We start from the raw sequence: 17,671 nt of genomic DNA, 5'->3' as shown, positions 1-17,671 counted from the left end.
ATATATAGATAAGGAGACAATCTTACAACTTTTCATATGCAAAGAACAGATTTCTGACAAAATAAAAAGAATTACGATAACATTTTTCACTTGCAGTATTGAAATTTAAACAAACAAGTTGTGTCATGTAAACATTATTGCACCAAAGAACTGTAATTAAAGGGTCATGGAAAATAATATGCAATGTCAGTAGTAACAAGTACAATATTAGTAAGTCTTAGAATTGTCTATATCTCTCCACGTTTAGGAATCTGTAAATAGTAAATAATAAAATTCAGGCACAAGAATGTTTCTTGATGCATTATTTATAAAAACAAATGTTTGAAGTATGTTTTCTTAAACATCTTTATCCTTCTGGACTTCGGTTCCACAATTTTCTCTACAGTAGAATGTTCCTAACCCTTCGAACTGCATGATGAACTGCTTAAATTTAAATTTTCAGTTACACATGTTATTTTCAGAAGAGTTTGTTAAATGTTATTTGTTATATGTTTTCCACCAAAATGCACAACTTGGTTCACAATCACATTATATTTTGCATTACTTCTCATGGCACATATTATTGAAAATATTTTATAGATAGTGCTCTCCTCCCATTGGAAAAATATGGGGGAAAGGGACATTATTCTATTCACTTACTATATTCCTATTGCTTATCACAGTGACAAGGTTATTTAAGATGTGTAATAAAGACTTGTGAATTCATAAATTAAAACTTGTTTAATTGCATACTCTTTGGATAAAAAAATGTTCTTGTTACAGGTCTTTATAGATTTTAGACTCAACTGGTTGAGTTATTTTAAAGTTCTTACTTTGCTCTGTGATTTGAATTCATACACATAAAGTACACATAGTAAATTAAAACCAATTCTTTGAGTCATAAAATTTGGAAATATCATTTCATAGGATATTAATTTTTTCCATTTGATATAATTTCATCCTTTCCATTCATTATTCAGAGTTTTATCTCTATGCAATACCCAAGACTGTAGAGATAGTCAACTTTTGTATCATTTGGACAACGTATTATTATAATTATTATTATTATTATTTCAAATATATTTTTATTGATTTTAGAGAGGAAGTGAGAGGGAGAGAGAGATAGACACATCAATGACAAGGGAGAATCATTAATCGGCTGCCTCCTGCATGCCCCACACTAGGAATCAAGCCTATAATTTGGGTATGTGCCCTGACTGGGAATCGAACCATGACCTCCTGGTACATAGGTCGATGCTCAACCACCAAGTCATGCCGGCCAGGCTGACAATCTATTGTTTTTGACCACAATGAAATATCTATTTCAATCTAAATGTAAAATTTCATTCAATTAACTTATTTTTGAGCTCTCCAAATTAATTGATCTCTTTAAAAACTTTACTAAGATGGCCTTGGCCAGTGTGTTCAGTGGTTAGAGTGTTGGCTTATGCTCCGAAGGTTCATTTCCTGGTCAAGGGCATGTACCTGGGTTCAATCCCTGGCCCATGTTGGGGTGGGTGCAGGAGGCAACCAATCTCTCTCTGTCTCTGTCTCTCTCTGTCTCTCTCTCTCTCTCTCTCTCTCTCTCTCTCTCTCTCTCTCTCTCTCTCAGATCAATGGGAAAATATCTTTGGATGAGAATTAACAAAAAATAAAATAAAATTGTACTAAAATGGCTGTTTTTAGATTACTATGTATTTTTTCTCTCTCTCTTCTATTGATTCCTTATAGTAGGAACTGGAAAGAGTGAAAGCCGTAAATGTAGCTACTTTCCAGAGCAACAAATCCTTTGGCCAAGATCTGAAGGTAATATATCTATTATATAAAAATATTTATGAGATGTTCAAAGGTTTGATACCATCTTCTGCTTTGGGAACATGGGACCCAGGGGTTCAACACTGCTGTCTATTAAACAGTTGGTTATTAAGAGAGACAAGGATGCCTCTATTCCCAGCAGATACCAACTATTCTGAACAGAAACAGAAGCCAGGGACAATACTGTCTATTCTTTTATCTTCCAGAACTATGTCATTTCCTATATTCATTTTTTTATATGTGATCATATGGACACTCAAGTGTTTTTATATGTGATCATATGGACACTCAACTACCTTTGTGGCTCAAACTACTTATGTCGAAACTAAAATGAGTCTCAATTTCCTTAGTTTTTCAAAATCACTAGCATGATTGCTCTGTTGCAATAAAACTGGGATTGCAGATATTGAGAAAAGGGCAGCAAAAATAAAATCAAAAGGTTATAATAAGGCCAGAAATAATGAACTGAACAGAAAGTATATGATTTTGACATTCATATAAAATAAAATCAACCATGAAAATTCACAATAAGCCCCAGGCTATGCACAAATTAGAATAGAGAAAAGCCAATTTTAAATAAATCCTTGAGGAGACTATGCAGAATACCTCTCTGAATGCAAGATGAATTATAAAATACTTGTATTTGTTGAAATTATTTAAAATGATTGAAACAGCAAGCACACTTTGGCATATATTTAGTCACTTCAGGGTACTGATATGTTATTAGTATTCATTGCTAATACCAGTGGGCACATTCGTAAAAAACAAAAAATCTCTTTATTTTTCCTGTGGTGTGAATGTAGCACTGTTTCCACAGGCATGCATTCCTCTATAGGTTTAATGAATGCAATTGTAGGCAGGTGCATGCCAGTATCGTTAGACTGTGACTGATGGTGCCTTTTTTCAAAATTACATAACAAATGTTTTTATCAAATGTTTTGAAAAGATTTTAAGCTTACCTTTTGAGTATGCTAGGAAGTAAATGCTTTGTGATTCACCGCCTTTGAAAGAATAATGCAAAGTAAACCCCATTCCCCACCAGTGTATAATTTTATTCCTCAAGTGTTAGATTCATCATTTCGGAGTATATGACATTTTATATGTAGCTATGAGGGACAATGTATATTTGTGACCACAAGCCAAATAATATATTTTTGAGCACCAGAGAATAAATTTTATTCATCAAGTGTTTGTTGAACACCTGTATATGCCATTATTATCACAACAATCAGTGAATAAAACATTTAAAACTCCTCATGGAGCTTGTATTCTAATAAAGACTGGACAAAAAATAAACCAAATAAGGAATTAATGTGATATATTGATATTAGAATGTTAGATAATGTTAAGTGGTATGGAGAAAAATAAAGCAAGTGAAGGAAATGGGTGTTGCCTACGGTGAGCTGTATACATTTAGGTAGTATGGAATAAATATGAATAAAAAACATGCATACTTGTGAATGAGATGACATGATGTCTGACATATTCTTGAGAATAATCTGCAGTCTAGTGCAGGGAAATAGAAGATAATATTGATGAAATAAGATGGACTATGACATAATAATTTTTATACCTCATTAATATGTATATAGAGGTTCAAAAACTGCTCTCTCTGCTTTGGTATATGTTTTAAAATGTTCGTAAGTTAAATGAAAGTGTTCATAAAGAAATTCTTGGAAGAGATAACATTAGAATAAAGAACTAAAAGAGGTGAAAGATCCAGATGTAGAAATAGCAATTACGAACTGTTGAAATGCCTGCAAGATGTAGGAAATAGTAAGAAGATCAGTGTTGCTAGAGTGGAATAAGAGAAGGTGAGGCCATTAGGAGATGACATCATCCAGAAAAACAGGGAGCCAGATTGTGTAGGTAGTTGTAAGAATTCCACCATGAATAAGATGTAAAGCCACTGGAGAGTTTCAGCAGAGAGTATTGTCATCAGGCATATTTTTAAAGCATCACTCTGGCTATGTTACTTAGACTACACTGGAGGTAAGTGGAAATAGAGAAAACAGACAGCTGGTTATTTCAAAATGCAGAAGATGGTGACTTCACACCAAAAAGATACTTTCTATAACAAATTGACAAGAATAGCAACATAAGCAGTGGTAATTGGGTTATTTTTAAGCTTCAGATACATCAATTATCTCATTACTCACTGAATGAATTATTCTACATACCATTCCATACAGAAAACACACACACACACACACACACACACATACACATACAAACACACACACACACACACAAGCAATTGTAGCTTTCGTGAAATTATTTACCTACTTATGTCTCCTCTTCATAAGAAGGTTTCTAGGTAAATGTTATCCAATGACACAGGATATACCCAATAAATTTAAAACACATCAGCATATCATAAATAATCAATCCTCAGGAAATTTAAATCACAACAAATTCTTTTGTGAGATATGTTGGTATGTTGGATAAAATTGGAGATTATCTGTAACAGTTTAGGTGAAATAAGGGCTAGTAATTCACCTCAATTATATCCATAATAATTTTATTTTTCAGTAGCACGGATATACAAGCCATATATAGGGTAACTCAAACACTGGTTGAAAGTATGTAGGCTCTGGAGGTAAAGTAATGTATAAGGCAGATAATACTGTTGCTCTTGCGGTATTATATTCTAGCATGAAAGAAATCGCAAATAAAAAGTAAATAAGTTAATTATATATACAAATAACTGCAACAAAAATATAAAACTGAGTAACTGGACAAGGATTGATGGAGCGGGGACTTCAGACACATTGCACAGAGACCAAGTGATGTGAAGAAGGCAGCTTTGCAAAGATTGAGGAGGTGATATTCCAAGCAAAAGGGAGCCTGCATGACAAACAAGCGTGTCATCTGAGAAGCAGAAAGACCCAGGGCACCAAAGACAGTCAGTGCGTTGTGTGTGTGATGAGGGCAGCATCTCTCCTTCTTTCTTCAAATTTACTTTAACTAGAGGTTTTGCTAATGGCTGTAGAGAGCAGGTGTTTTACTATTGTTATGACGGAGACTACCAGACAGGAGTGAAATATTACTGAACATTATTGAGCCAAGACTGAACTGAACTCTAGTAAACAGTTTCCAGCTAGATAATGAAAAAGGAGAATCCTACTTGAATGGACACATTTTATTGCCTAGTTATTCTTTAGTTTTATAAGCTTCTAATATTATTGAGGACAGTTTCAACTACATTCTCCAAAGCAAACTTGTCCAGCCAAATATTTATCTACTCATTCATATGAGCTTTGCTTGTCTACATATACTTTCTGTTTCTCAATTGCACACTCTTCATTCCTTCCTGAGGCATGAAGGGTGTGCAATTGAGAAGCACCAATATCCTGAAGAGAAGGGGAGGTCCTACAGAGAGCTCTGACTTTCTTGTTGAACCAATTATTTCTTATATTCCTTAGTAGATTATGTCCAATAAACCAAGCTCTTTTTAAAAATTTTATGTTACTTTTTTATTGATTTTAGAGAGAGGGAGGAGAGAGAGAGAGAGAGAGAGAGAGAGAGAGAGAGAGAGAGAGAGAGAGATGTGAGAAACATCCATAGGCTTCCTCCCACACACACCCCAAACAGGGATTGAACCCTCCACCTAGGTATGTGCCCTGACATGGAACTGAACCTGCCATCCCTTGGTGTTCGGGACACTGCTCCAACCACTGAGAACACTGGCCTGGGCCACGATCTTTTTATTTTAATTCCAATTTTATCAACTTAGTAAAATATTTAACATCTTTCCCAATTGAATAATGAAAGATGATACCAATATTGCAAAGAGGGATTTGGAGAATGGCTTCTCTTTACTTCATTCTATTTAATAAACACACATAAGACCATAAAAAGCACACAAGAAAGTGAATGAAAGAAATGATAATAACTGGCCACATTAACTAATACCATAACTATTTTTCATAATCCAATTCCTTGCTTTAATCTTTTTATTTTTGTTTCATTATTTTCTATATAGCATGTATTTTTAAATACTAAAGGAAGTAAAATCAAATATAAAAATTCATTGAGTAGACACATATTAACTTTTACTCTATGTTAGCATCAGTATTACATATGCGTTTGCAGATAATTATTAAAACTAAAGAGGATGAACAAAACCTAGGAAATGTTCTCCAGAGAAGATTTGGCTTAGATTTGCATGGTCACAAAAATATTATGGGGTTGGAGCAAGCTTGCAACAATCAGAAATGATTAATGTATGTTATATAATCATGATTGCATTGAGTTATTCTCAGTCAGGCAAGAAAAAAACTTTAGGTAGTTGAAATCCATCCAGAAGACAGTTATTTGGACATGTGAGGAAACTAATTAAAAAGTTCCAGGATGAGCATGAAGCCTAGAGGCCAAAATGAACATGTGTGAATCACGCTGAGTCTGAGATGGCATGAATCACTACCAGCTTATTTCCAGTAAGAAAAGATTCCGTTGACTACAAGGGCAGTGACAGCTCATAAAGGAGCACTGGTCACAGGGCTACAGAGGCCTTCCTTCAAAGGAACTCTCCCTGCGGGACACATAGCAGTGAGATTTTGGGGTAAACACACCATAGATCATCACCATGACAGCTAAACTCTCTGGAACTGTCTAGTGACAGATTGCTTGCTAATGAATAGCTTGTTAATAGGTAGGACAACTGAGACTTGAATGTTGATACTGAGTCAAAGGTCAAGTCTGTCAATCTGTTTATCCTGAAACGTTTGTCCTTCATAGAGTTACTGCGGACGCTCTTTAAATAAAGGGTGAAAGAAATGTATATTGCATATTTGAAACAGCTATTAAATCCTAGGACCAGGAAGTACCACACAAGCTCTAAAATGCTCAAACATATGTATCATCAGCCAATGGATACACTAGATACATAAGAAAAAATGTCCTTTAAAATAATTTATCTTTTTTCGCCTATCAACATTTTAATTACCATGGATAATTTTACTAAATGGACTGAGACTTGACAGCATTCCAAGCCAGGAGGTGAGTAATGGAAGTAGGGTTTTTGATGGGCTTTAATTGGTTGTTGAGCCTGAGGAGTTAGTTGAACTGAAGTTAAACAAGCATTTTGATATCTGAAGTCCAAAATGAGCATCAACATACACAAGGTCATTGAGTGAATTTACTAAAAAACTGTGGGAAATGTTTTTGGATGTAAATACACAATACTGCGTGGAGACTGCCTGTGGTCCTCACAACGTGGAATGTGTTTGGCTAACAAAACACGTTAACACGTGCTGCCCTCTGTCAGAAAATCAGGCTTTGTTCAGCCACGGATTTGGCTAGACTGAGATTATGTGTAGAAGAAATTTGGGTAAGTAAGTACAGATAAAAATGAAACCACATTTAAACAGGTTTGAAAAGGAGCCACAGACTGACAGGATCAAGACATCAGCATAAAGGCAACTTTAGAGATGACAGCAGAGACTGTGTGGAGCTCCCTTGAATCCTACTGCCTCCTCCAGGTACATTTATATATACTCATTTGCAGCGACATATGTAAGTAACTGCTCCAAAAAGCCGTATGTCTTTCACCACACACACATGACCTCCTTTTATGTATATTATAAAAGATCATAATATTTTACTTCAAATGTTAAACTAGATGATATATATTTTATTTTCATGTGCAAAATAGGACTAAGTCTGAAATCTCCAAATTTGATTAAATTCATTCACAAAATTATTAAATTTGTGCCCAATGGCTATTATTGAAATGCTGTCAGAAGTAGTCATGACTTCTTCTCAGAAATCATTTGTTGGCAACCATTCTTTGCTAGTCTTAATTGCTGCATGAAGCAGACACAATACTTGGTAAAAATTGCTGGGCATATGATTATTCTATGACACAAACCTATTGCTAATCAGAACGGTTGGTACCCATATTTAGAAAATTGCAAATAGTCTTAAAAATAGCTTGAAAGCAACATCTCAGTTTAGTGTCACTGACTTCCCACCTGCAAGTAATAAGGATGAGATGCTGAAAACATCACAGCCAGGAACAGAGATAAAATTTTGATACCCTTGAAAGAGAATGCATGATATATTTTTGTGGTATATAACTAAAACATTTGTTGATTATCTGTGGTTAGTGTCTATAGGAACAAGACCTATCAGAGTATCCAAGACCAGAAATTATAAAGGTATAAGAATGACTTACTTTTTTTAGAAGAGATGATAAAAGTAAACAACTTTTAGTCATCAGTTAATAGATGATGAGTTAGTTTAAGACAACATTATATTAGCTATCTTAATTAGAACTTTGACATTTTCCCCAACAAAATATTAATAGAGACCTAGAAATGAATCCTTTTTAACCAACACACACTACTGAGAAGGTAGTTAATTTCAGAAGTATTAAATTACTGATGTGTGTCAGAACTAAGATTTAAATCCATGTGAGACAAGCTTTAATATTCTGTCCTTTATTTTTACTACTCTAGTTCATCTCTATTCACTATTCTGTATATCATAGAGAGGTTTGGAAAGGAGCCATACACTGATAAGATAAAGACATCAGTATAAAAGCAGCATATGTATGTAACTGCTCCAAGAAGCCCTAAAGTTACACAACTTTAACATAGACAATAAAAACATTGAAATTGTTAAAGATTTGCTTAAATTTGCTCAGTCATCAATTTAAATGGAGTAATCAAGCAATAAATCAAGAGAAGGTGGAGACTCAAAAGGACAGCAATGGAGGAATTATGAAAGATCACCAAGCGCAAAGATCTGTCATTAGAGACCAAGGCTAAGAACATCCATACCCTCGTATTTCCAATTACTATGTATGGCTGCAAAAGTTGGACAGTAATGAAGGCTGAGAAGAAAAATAAATGATTAGTTTGAAATGTGGTATTGAAGAGGTGCTCTGTGAAGGATGAACAAGTGTGTACTAGAGAAAATTATGCCTGAAATATCTTTGGAGGCAAAAATGACAAAACTGAAGCTGTTCTACTTTGAGCACATCATGAGATGGCAGTGCTATTTGGAAAAGACAACAATGCTGGGAAAAATAGAAGGTAGCAGGAACAGAAGAACACTAAATACGAGATGGGTTGACTCCATAAAATAAGCCATAGGCATGAGTCTACAGGAGCTGAGCAGGGCTGTTGAGCACGAACACTTGGACATCGTCTTAGGGTTGCCAGGAGTCAGAGCCAACTCAATGGCATGTAACAAACACTCTACATAAATGTGTAATACACATCTTTAAAGAGTTATAACCATATCTCCAAGTTATTAATTGCCTTTAGTGGCCAATCACCTTCTATTTATGATTGCTAATCTATACAATAGTTTCTATAAGGTTGTGATAGTTAATTTTATATGTCTACTTGAATGGGCAAAGGGATGCCCATATAGCTGGTAAAAAAGATTTCTATGTGTCTGAGAGGGTTTTTCTGGAAGATATTAGCATTTGAATTGGCAGACTAAGAACATCACCTTCACCAAAGCAGATGGGCATCATCCAATTCTCGAGAGCCTGAAGAGAAGAAAAAGGCAGAGGAAGGGTGAAATTGATCTCTGTTTGAGGTGGGATATCTATCTTCTGCCCTTGGCCATTGGAGCCTTTGGACTCAGACTGGAACTTACACTCTCAGACCCCAGTTTTTAGGCCTTTGGACTGGGACTAGGGCTTATCTATTGGCTTCCCTGATTCTTCTTCAGGTTTGTACTGGAACTACATCAATGGCTTCCTTGGGGTTCCAGCTTGCATTTGGAAAATCGGGGACTGCTCATACTCCATAATCATGTGAACCAATCCCTCATAATAATTCTCTCTCAATATATCTATGTATTCCATTGTTTCCATTTTCTGGAGAAAACTGACTAATACAGAGGTAGACTGTATTATTCTCACTTTACATACAAGAAAGCTGATATTAAGAGAGTTTAAGTAGAATATTTTAGAGCTAGAAAAGGCAGTACTAAAACTCAAGCGTCCCATTGACTGCATCTTTCCTCTCAGAGAAGTTGGACTCAGAGAACTTCATAGTTAAAGACCTCTCTGGCCAGCCATTGTGGCTCAGTGGTTGAGCATCAACCCATGAACCAAGAGGAGCCCAGTTCGATTCCAGTTCTGGGTAAAATCAAAATGTGGCGTGTTTATGTCTGCGAAATTGAAGTTGCAGACAAAAAAATAGTTAGTGGAACCAAAGTTTATCGAGAGAAGCCCGTCCTGGAAAAGGTGCAGCTGGGCTTCTAGGAGCAGGCCAGTGTCCAGAGCTTCCTTTCCATGTTACAGTCGGAAATAGTTTAACAGCCAAGCTAACTAAAGTCTGTTAGTCCATGTGTGGAGGCCCACATGGCCAGAAGCCATGTGGGGGCAGGGATGTGATCTCCAACCACAGGAACAAATGTCAGGAACCCATTGTGTGCTGGGAAGAAGAGAGAGGGTAAAAGGTAGCACACACCTTTTGATTTAGAGGGGATGGAGACAGCCTTGCTAGCTCCTGATTGGTCTTTTCAAAGAATTTTGCCTTAGCAACCTCCCTATGATTGGTTATCTGCATGCTGTCTGTCTTAGCAATATCTATATATTTTTTAAATTTCTTTATTGATTAAGGTATTACATATTTGTCCTATACATTTTAAAGTTCATGCCTCGAGAGCAACCTTCCTTCCCCGCCCAGTTGGGGTGTCTTAGTTGGGTTCTGGGATTAATTCCTCTCCCCCATGATTCCCTAGCTTCTTTCTGTTTCCTCATCGGCACATGCCCAGGTTGCAGGCTTGGTCCCAAGTAGGGAGCATGCAGGAGTCAAAGATATTTCTATTTCTCTATCTCTCTGAATTCCTCTCTCTAAAATCAATAAAAACATATTTAAAGAGTTATCTGTAATTTTTAAAAGAAATAAAAAGTGATAGCCTTTTTACAAAGCAGAGCATAATTTTGAATTTTTCCTTTAAAATGATCTACAGCAAAAACATAAATAAAAATTGTCAGTAAAATTATTTGAAAATTCTATTATTCTTTGAAAGCACATCTCTATTAACTTTTTAGAATGAATTAGAAACAAAGAATAACTCAGGAAGTGGAAGCTCATTAACACTTGGATTAGCAAGTCCGGAGTAGTTGCATAAAAACCAGAGTCTGTAACACTTCAGCTTTTATTCCTTCTCTACAGCATCCTGCCAAGAATGCAATAGTTCAAGGGTGATCAGGAGGATATACTCATCATTGGAGGAGTCCCTTTTGAATAAAAAGTTTCACCTTCAAAGTGGTGACACAATCAATAATCAATAGAGATAGGGAGTGGAGCATAATCACAAAAGAAGCCACTTAGCCTGAGTGATTACCTCTTTTATCTTTGAGATATTGAGAGAATGGAAGGAGGGAAACTAGATCCGCATCAGCAGTTTCACTTAGGGAAGTGTTAGCAATTGGGGAAAAGGTCTCGAGTCATAAATTATAGCTAAAAAAACAAATATTTCAAAATAAGACCCAATTGTCTTCATTAGCGTATTTTTCTTTACACAGTTAGTATGTAATGCTCTGAATGCCAAAGTCTGAACATTTACTGGGTTGGACAAAACGTCTGAAAGTCTGTGAGTGTGTGCATCTGGAATTTGTCCAGTGGTGACTTTTGGAATAAGACTTACAAGAGCACCAAAGGACAGACATAAAGGAGGCACAGGTAAGTTTTACTAATGTTCCTTTTACTAGAGTGGGTAGGTGTTAGAATCAACTTTCTTCATCAGTCATTCCAATCAGTGAGTTGGTAAATTTGTAACAGTGCGTGATTAGCTACCAATTATATGGTAGTTCTCACCATAAAGGCAGAAAGAGGTTTATTCAATAAATACACCATCCCTGAAAGACCATTACACAATGCCTCCTAATTTTTGTTGTCTTTAAAAACTCACCTTTAAGAGTAGATTTGAGCATGTATTTACTGTATTTGAATAAGAAAACTAAGCATCATGTTAAATCTACTACTGGAAATTTATATATTTGTTGCAGTACTAATAAAAATGACAAGAGAATTTTCCCTCTAAAATAAGGCACTTTTCTTATACTTATTTGTATATTTTGTTTGTTTATTTAGAATGGTATGTTGTTCTGTATGCCTGCATGTTTTTTCTGTAAATGTAATATTCTTAAATACTCCACCTTATTTTTTAAACTAGTTACTATATTTTATGATCCATCATTGTTGTGCTTTATAAACATTTAGTCTGCTGCTTATCACTGTTGTATACTATTTAACAGTGTGCATGTACCACATTTTACCCATCTAAACTGTTATTCATGGACAACCTCACTGTCTAAAGTTCCTGCCTGCCAGATGTCAGTTTAGTCAGGCCAACTCCTTTGTATTCCTTAATTGCAATTTTTCTAAAATGTTGCTTGGCAACAATATCATGGAACCTCTGTCTTACATAGCTAAGCATTTCTAGGTGATATATAATTAGGCATATAGTCAACTAGAGGCCTGGTGCATGAAATTCATGCACGGGCGGGGGGAAGTGTCCCTCAACCCAGCCTGCACCCTCTCCAATCTGGGACCCCTCAAGGGATGTCCGACTGCCAAGTTTAGTCCCGATCCTGCCAGAATCAGGCCTAAACAGACAGTCGGACATCCCTCTCACAATACAGGACTGCTGGCTCCCAACCGCTCACCTGCCTGCCTGCCTGATTGCCCCTAACTGCTTCTGCCTGCCAGCCTGATCACTCCCTCACCCTCCCCTGCCAGCCTGATTGATGCCTAATTGCTCCCCTGCCAGCCCCATTGCCCCAACTGCCTCCCCTGCCAGCCTGGTCACCCCTAACTGCCCTCCCTTACCAGCTTGGTCGCCCCCAACTGCCCTCCCCTGCAGGCCTAGTCACTCCCAACTGCCCTCCCCTGCAGGCCTAGTCACCCCCAACTGCCCTCCCCTGCAGGCCTGGTCCCCCCCAACTGTCCTCCCCTGCAGGCCTGGTCACCCCTAACTGCCCTCCCCTGCCGACCATCTTATGACGGCCATCTTGTGTCCACATGGGGGCACCCATCTTTGACCACATGGGGGCAGCCATCTTGTATGTTGGAGTGATGGTCAATTTGCATATTACTCTTTTATTAGATAGGATGATTTATAAGTGTGCCAGGATATTCTCCAGAATTACTCCATTAGTTTATAGTCCTGTTACTTGAAGATTTCTGGAATCCATACTCATATTTCTAGTTTGTCTAAGTCATGAATTACAGAAGCAAAGACCTCCAAGTTCGTTTCACATATCCTATCATATATCTTCTAATTAATTCTTATATAATGCCAGAGTGATCATTCCAGAAGACTTCTGTTGCTTTCTTTAATTCTGTGGGTCTTCTTTGCCTTCAGAATAGATTCAAATCTTTATTTAGAACCCATTTCATATTTTCTCTCTTTCCCACTGCCTATGCTCAGCACCCATAGCATCTTCCAAACACAGACAGACATAAAGGACTATTAACTAAATCATCATAAATCTCTTATACTCATTGTGCAGTAATTATTTCTTTAGTGATATTATATACAAGGCAATATGTTACTCAGAGAGTCTACAATGGAAAGCTAGCTGGAGATGGTCTCTTCTCTCACAGAATTTACATTTTAGTTTGGGAGACTGGCAATAAACATATATATATACACATATATATGTATACATACATATATATGTGTATATATATACACACATACATATATATATATATTTGTATTCAAATATATATATATGTGTATACATATATATATATATACATATACATATATATATATATATATATATATATATATATACACATACATATATATATTTGTATTCCTTCATATTTTATATATGCAGTACCCTTTTCCTGGAAGTTCCATTCTTCTTTCATATTCCCATTGCAAACTGTGTTTGTTTTCTTCCTATAAAAATTGTTTTTGTTTGTTTTCCCACTGCAAAGTGCTTAAGAAAGGGACTATAAAATGTCTATTATTTTCATTGTATATTCATAGTCTAGCAAATATGTCATAGAAAAGTGACAATACATAATTTCTGAAATACTTAGTATATAAATTTGTCTATCAAGAAATAATTGTATACTTTATTCATCATTTATTATATGCTTAGCACTCTGCTAGATATTATAGTGAATGCATCAACAAATAAGAGTGTCCTCTTTAGGAAGGTTATAATTGTAGAAATAGCTAATGCTCATAGGACAATATTCTAAATGCAAAAATAATTGTGGAGAAAGAAGAGATAACCGTGTACTACAGTATGGAAATAAGTCAGAGAAAAGCTGGAAATTAGTGGGCTTTAAAGTCTGAGTAGCAGAGTCAGGTAGGAGATATAACGATTGAATTCCAAGGGTGAAGATGTTTAGAAGCTACCTAAGCAGGGCATTTGAGAAACACATTGACTCAATGTAATAAACTTTTACTGAGTGCCCAGTATGTTCCAGACTCTGGGTTAGCCTCTGGGAATACAGTGAATACAGTGACAAACCCAAAGGCTTGTAGTGAGAGCACTCTGACTTAAGTGGATGATTTAAGTTGGACAGTAGGAAGATATGAAGAAGATCTTATTAAGAATAATGGTGTTGGGCACCATTCTTGAAGGCCAAGTAACAAAGCACAGCACTGTCTTTGAAGGCAGTGGGTTTGAGGCTGAAGCAATATGATAAAGGCCATGTAAGAAAAAGTGAGCTTGATCACAGTATGTATGAATATTATTAGTTATAAGTGGTTAAAATGGGAGAAGTATCACTTCACAGCTGTTATGGCTATTATCAAGAAGACAAGAGATAACAAGTGTTGGTGAGGTTGTGCAGAAAATGAAATGCTTGCATATTTTGCTTCTTAAGTTGTTTAATAAGAAATAAAAAAGTGCTATTAGGGAAGGGGCTGGTTTAAGGTAGAATAAAGACATTGTTTTAAAAACATATCAATGGATTTGCCATAATAAGAAGTGATTTTGTGGTCCAAGGCAGTCACACACAAAAATGTGTGTTCAAGGTGAACTAGATCTAGAACTGGAGATAAGAACAGAGTGTATCATTAAGACCCGAAGAATTATGAATGTTAGATTTCTCTCCAGCTGCCTATGTGAAGTTGAAATTCAGTAAGTGGAACCTCGATTACCTTAATGTATTAATAAAACTTCACTGTGTCAACTAATTGTTAACCAGATTCTCTCATGGTTTAACATATTAAGAGATAAGCCAAGTACATCAATCACATTTAGTACTCTGAAGGACCTCTTGAGTAAATGTTTGTGGTTGTGTTAATTACACTGGAATTGCATTGGGTTTAAATGTTAATTTTAATGGACAAAGAGGTTAATCCCCAAAGAACCTTTTAATTCTCTTTCAGCTCTTTGATTTTAAGAAAAGTTGAACAGATCAAGACTAAATTCACTTTCCAATTTTTTTCCATGGAGTTGATTAATTATTGGAGGAATTTGACTCAACAAATAATTTATAGCTACCACTGATACAACCACAACAAAGATAAAATAATTCTATCTATATGTCAGTTTAGTCAGGCCAAGTCCTTAGTATTCTTTAATTGCAATTTTTCTAAAATGTTCCTTGGCACTAAGTAGGTACTCATCAATATTTGTTGAATGGATAAAATACCTCTCACACCAAATTCTTTCTGCTAGTCTTCTGTAACACACAATAGCTTTCCAGTTTCCAGTTTCTCATTTCTCTTTCTTTGCAGTATAGTTTATAAATAATACAGAAATGATGAAGGTGTACAGGAGTTTCTGGCAATGTCATCTTATGTTAATTTGTACATTTTGTGATAGCTAAATTAAAATTTATCATTTTCCTGAACAAGGGAAGAACGACCTCTTACTGGAATAATTCCCTGGTATTGCCATATATTATTAGAAGCTAAAACAATGATAATAATTAATTTTTCTATCTTTATCTTTCACAGTGCTGCTTCTGCCAAATTATCAATTTTAAGTAACTTTCAATTCCCATAATTTAAACTGAAGTAATCTTGCCTATATTCTTGATTTTCAAAATGATCTGTGCTAAGATAAAAGTCTAGAAATGCATATGACCTTGAGGTGTAAGAGGGTAATCTTGTTTATCCATTTTCTACAGAATCAACTTTTAAAAAACATTTTTATTGATTTCAGAGAGGAAGTGAGATGAAAAGGGAGATAGAAACATCAATGATGAGAGAGAGTAGTAGATTGGCTGCCTTGGGATAGAGCCCACAACCCAGGCACGTGCCCTGACCTGGAATCGAACCATGACCTCCTGGTTTATAGGTCAACACTCAACCATTGAACCACTCCAGCTGGGCTGCAGAATTTCTTATATGCAGTACTAAACTATTTGTAGGAGAAAAAAACCAATAAAGTACTTTCAGCAGATTTAAATGATCTGGCTCTTTGTCTTCAAGTAAAGTGACTACTCTCTTTTAGTACTACCAATCCAAATGATTATATGAATGGAAGAAATATGTACTTACTTACCTAATGTTTATGAAGTACCCAATAGATAGTTCTAATAACTGGTATATGCTTTTATATTGGCCTTTGGATGTCTAAAATTTTAAATTTAGTCAGTATTTTTAAAAATGAACTTCTGATCTAATTGGTTTCATCCTCAGTGCTTCAATACAGTTAGCTAACCCCATCTTTTCCAGTTGCAGCCTGAAAACACTGGAGTCATCTTGATTCCTTTCCTATTTCTCACATCAGTCATTTAAAATACAGGGCAATCCTCTAGGCTCTGATGTGAAAATAATTAGACATTAAACCATGTCTCACTCCTCCCCGGATACCCTTCTGTTTGAAACACATTATCTCTCACCTGGATTACTGGCAATGGTGTCCTAACTGGCCTCTTTGCTTATATCCTTAATCTACCTTCTCCCTACAGTCTTATTCATATTACAGCAGTCAGAGTGATACTTCATGTCATTCCTTTGCTGAAAACTCTACAATGCTCCCCACTGAACTCAAAATACAATAAAAAATTATTTAATTGGTCTGAAAGGTTTGGTCTATAGGCCTACTCAGGCCTGCAAGTACCAACCTCCCTATCACCTGTCTGGCCTCAACTCTAACTATTCTCCCTCTTGCTCACTCAACTCCAGTCATAGCAGCCTTGGCATTTTAAAAAATGCCAGATGAGCTGCCTCCTTGAACCTACACACTGTCTGTTCCCTCTACACAGAATGCCCTCCTCCCAGATATATATTTTTCATCTCCTTCAAGCCTTTGTTCAAATGTCTTCTCACTTGTTTTGCAGCACTGCCACATATACATTTTGTACCACTGTCATAGCCTGCAGTATTTTATTTTTCTATAGAACTTCTAATCTAATATACAGTAGCATTTTAAATAGTTTATTGATTTTAATCTATATTCCTCTCACCAGAATACAAGTTTATGGCAGCAAGGATTTTACCTGTTTTAATTAATGACGCATCTCCAGCATTTAATAACTAGCACTAAAAGTAGGCACACAATAATTATTTTCTAAAAGAAAAAAGCCAAATACTGTAACAAGTGCTTTACGTTGCAACACTTCATTTAATACTCACAATGGCCCTCTCAGCTAGTTACTATTGCTTTCCCTGTTTTAAAAATTCAAAATATGATTGTTAGAGACACGGTCAACCTCTCAAAGTCATATACACCTGGTAGCCAACCCAGGCATCCAGCCATACCACATCCTCCCTCTTTCAGAAGCCATGCTACATAGTTGGTCACTGGAGGTCACCAACACTCATAAAACCCTTGGCAACAAGAAACCCAAAATCTATTTGGTAAGAACAACTGACCTGCATGTGCTGTAAAATTGTACAGCCCAGCAGCTCAAGAAGTGGGCCAGATGCCCGGCTCCCTTCTTTCTTCTACTGCCTATTTGCTATTTGTCCTTGG

The 17,671-nt window shown here is 36.1% G+C and overlaps 1 long non-coding RNA gene across 1 annotated transcript in view; it reads left to right on the top strand.

The window, feature by feature from the left end:
• Positions 1 to 6,743: 6,743 nt before the first annotated feature.
• The window catches only part of LOC129149449 (uncharacterized), an 82,124-nt gene continuing 71,196 nt past the window's right edge, over positions 6,744 to 17,671 (top strand). Inside the window, exons 1-2 of the long non-coding RNA XR_008556342.1 lie at positions 6,744 to 6,795; positions 7,167 to 7,277. This is a non-coding gene — a long non-coding RNA (uncharacterized LOC129149449). The remainder of the gene's footprint in view (positions 6,796 to 7,166; positions 7,278 to 17,671) is intronic.

This window comes from Eptesicus fuscus, chromosome 6, assembly GCF_027574615.1.
Source record: "Eptesicus fuscus isolate TK198812 chromosome 6, DD_ASM_mEF_20220401, whole genome shotgun sequence".
Classification (NCBI taxonomy): domain Eukaryota; kingdom Metazoa; phylum Chordata; class Mammalia; order Chiroptera; family Vespertilionidae; genus Eptesicus; species Eptesicus fuscus.
The sequence above is the reverse complement of the archived record's forward strand: the minus strand, read 5'-3'. Positions and strand labels throughout refer to the sequence as shown.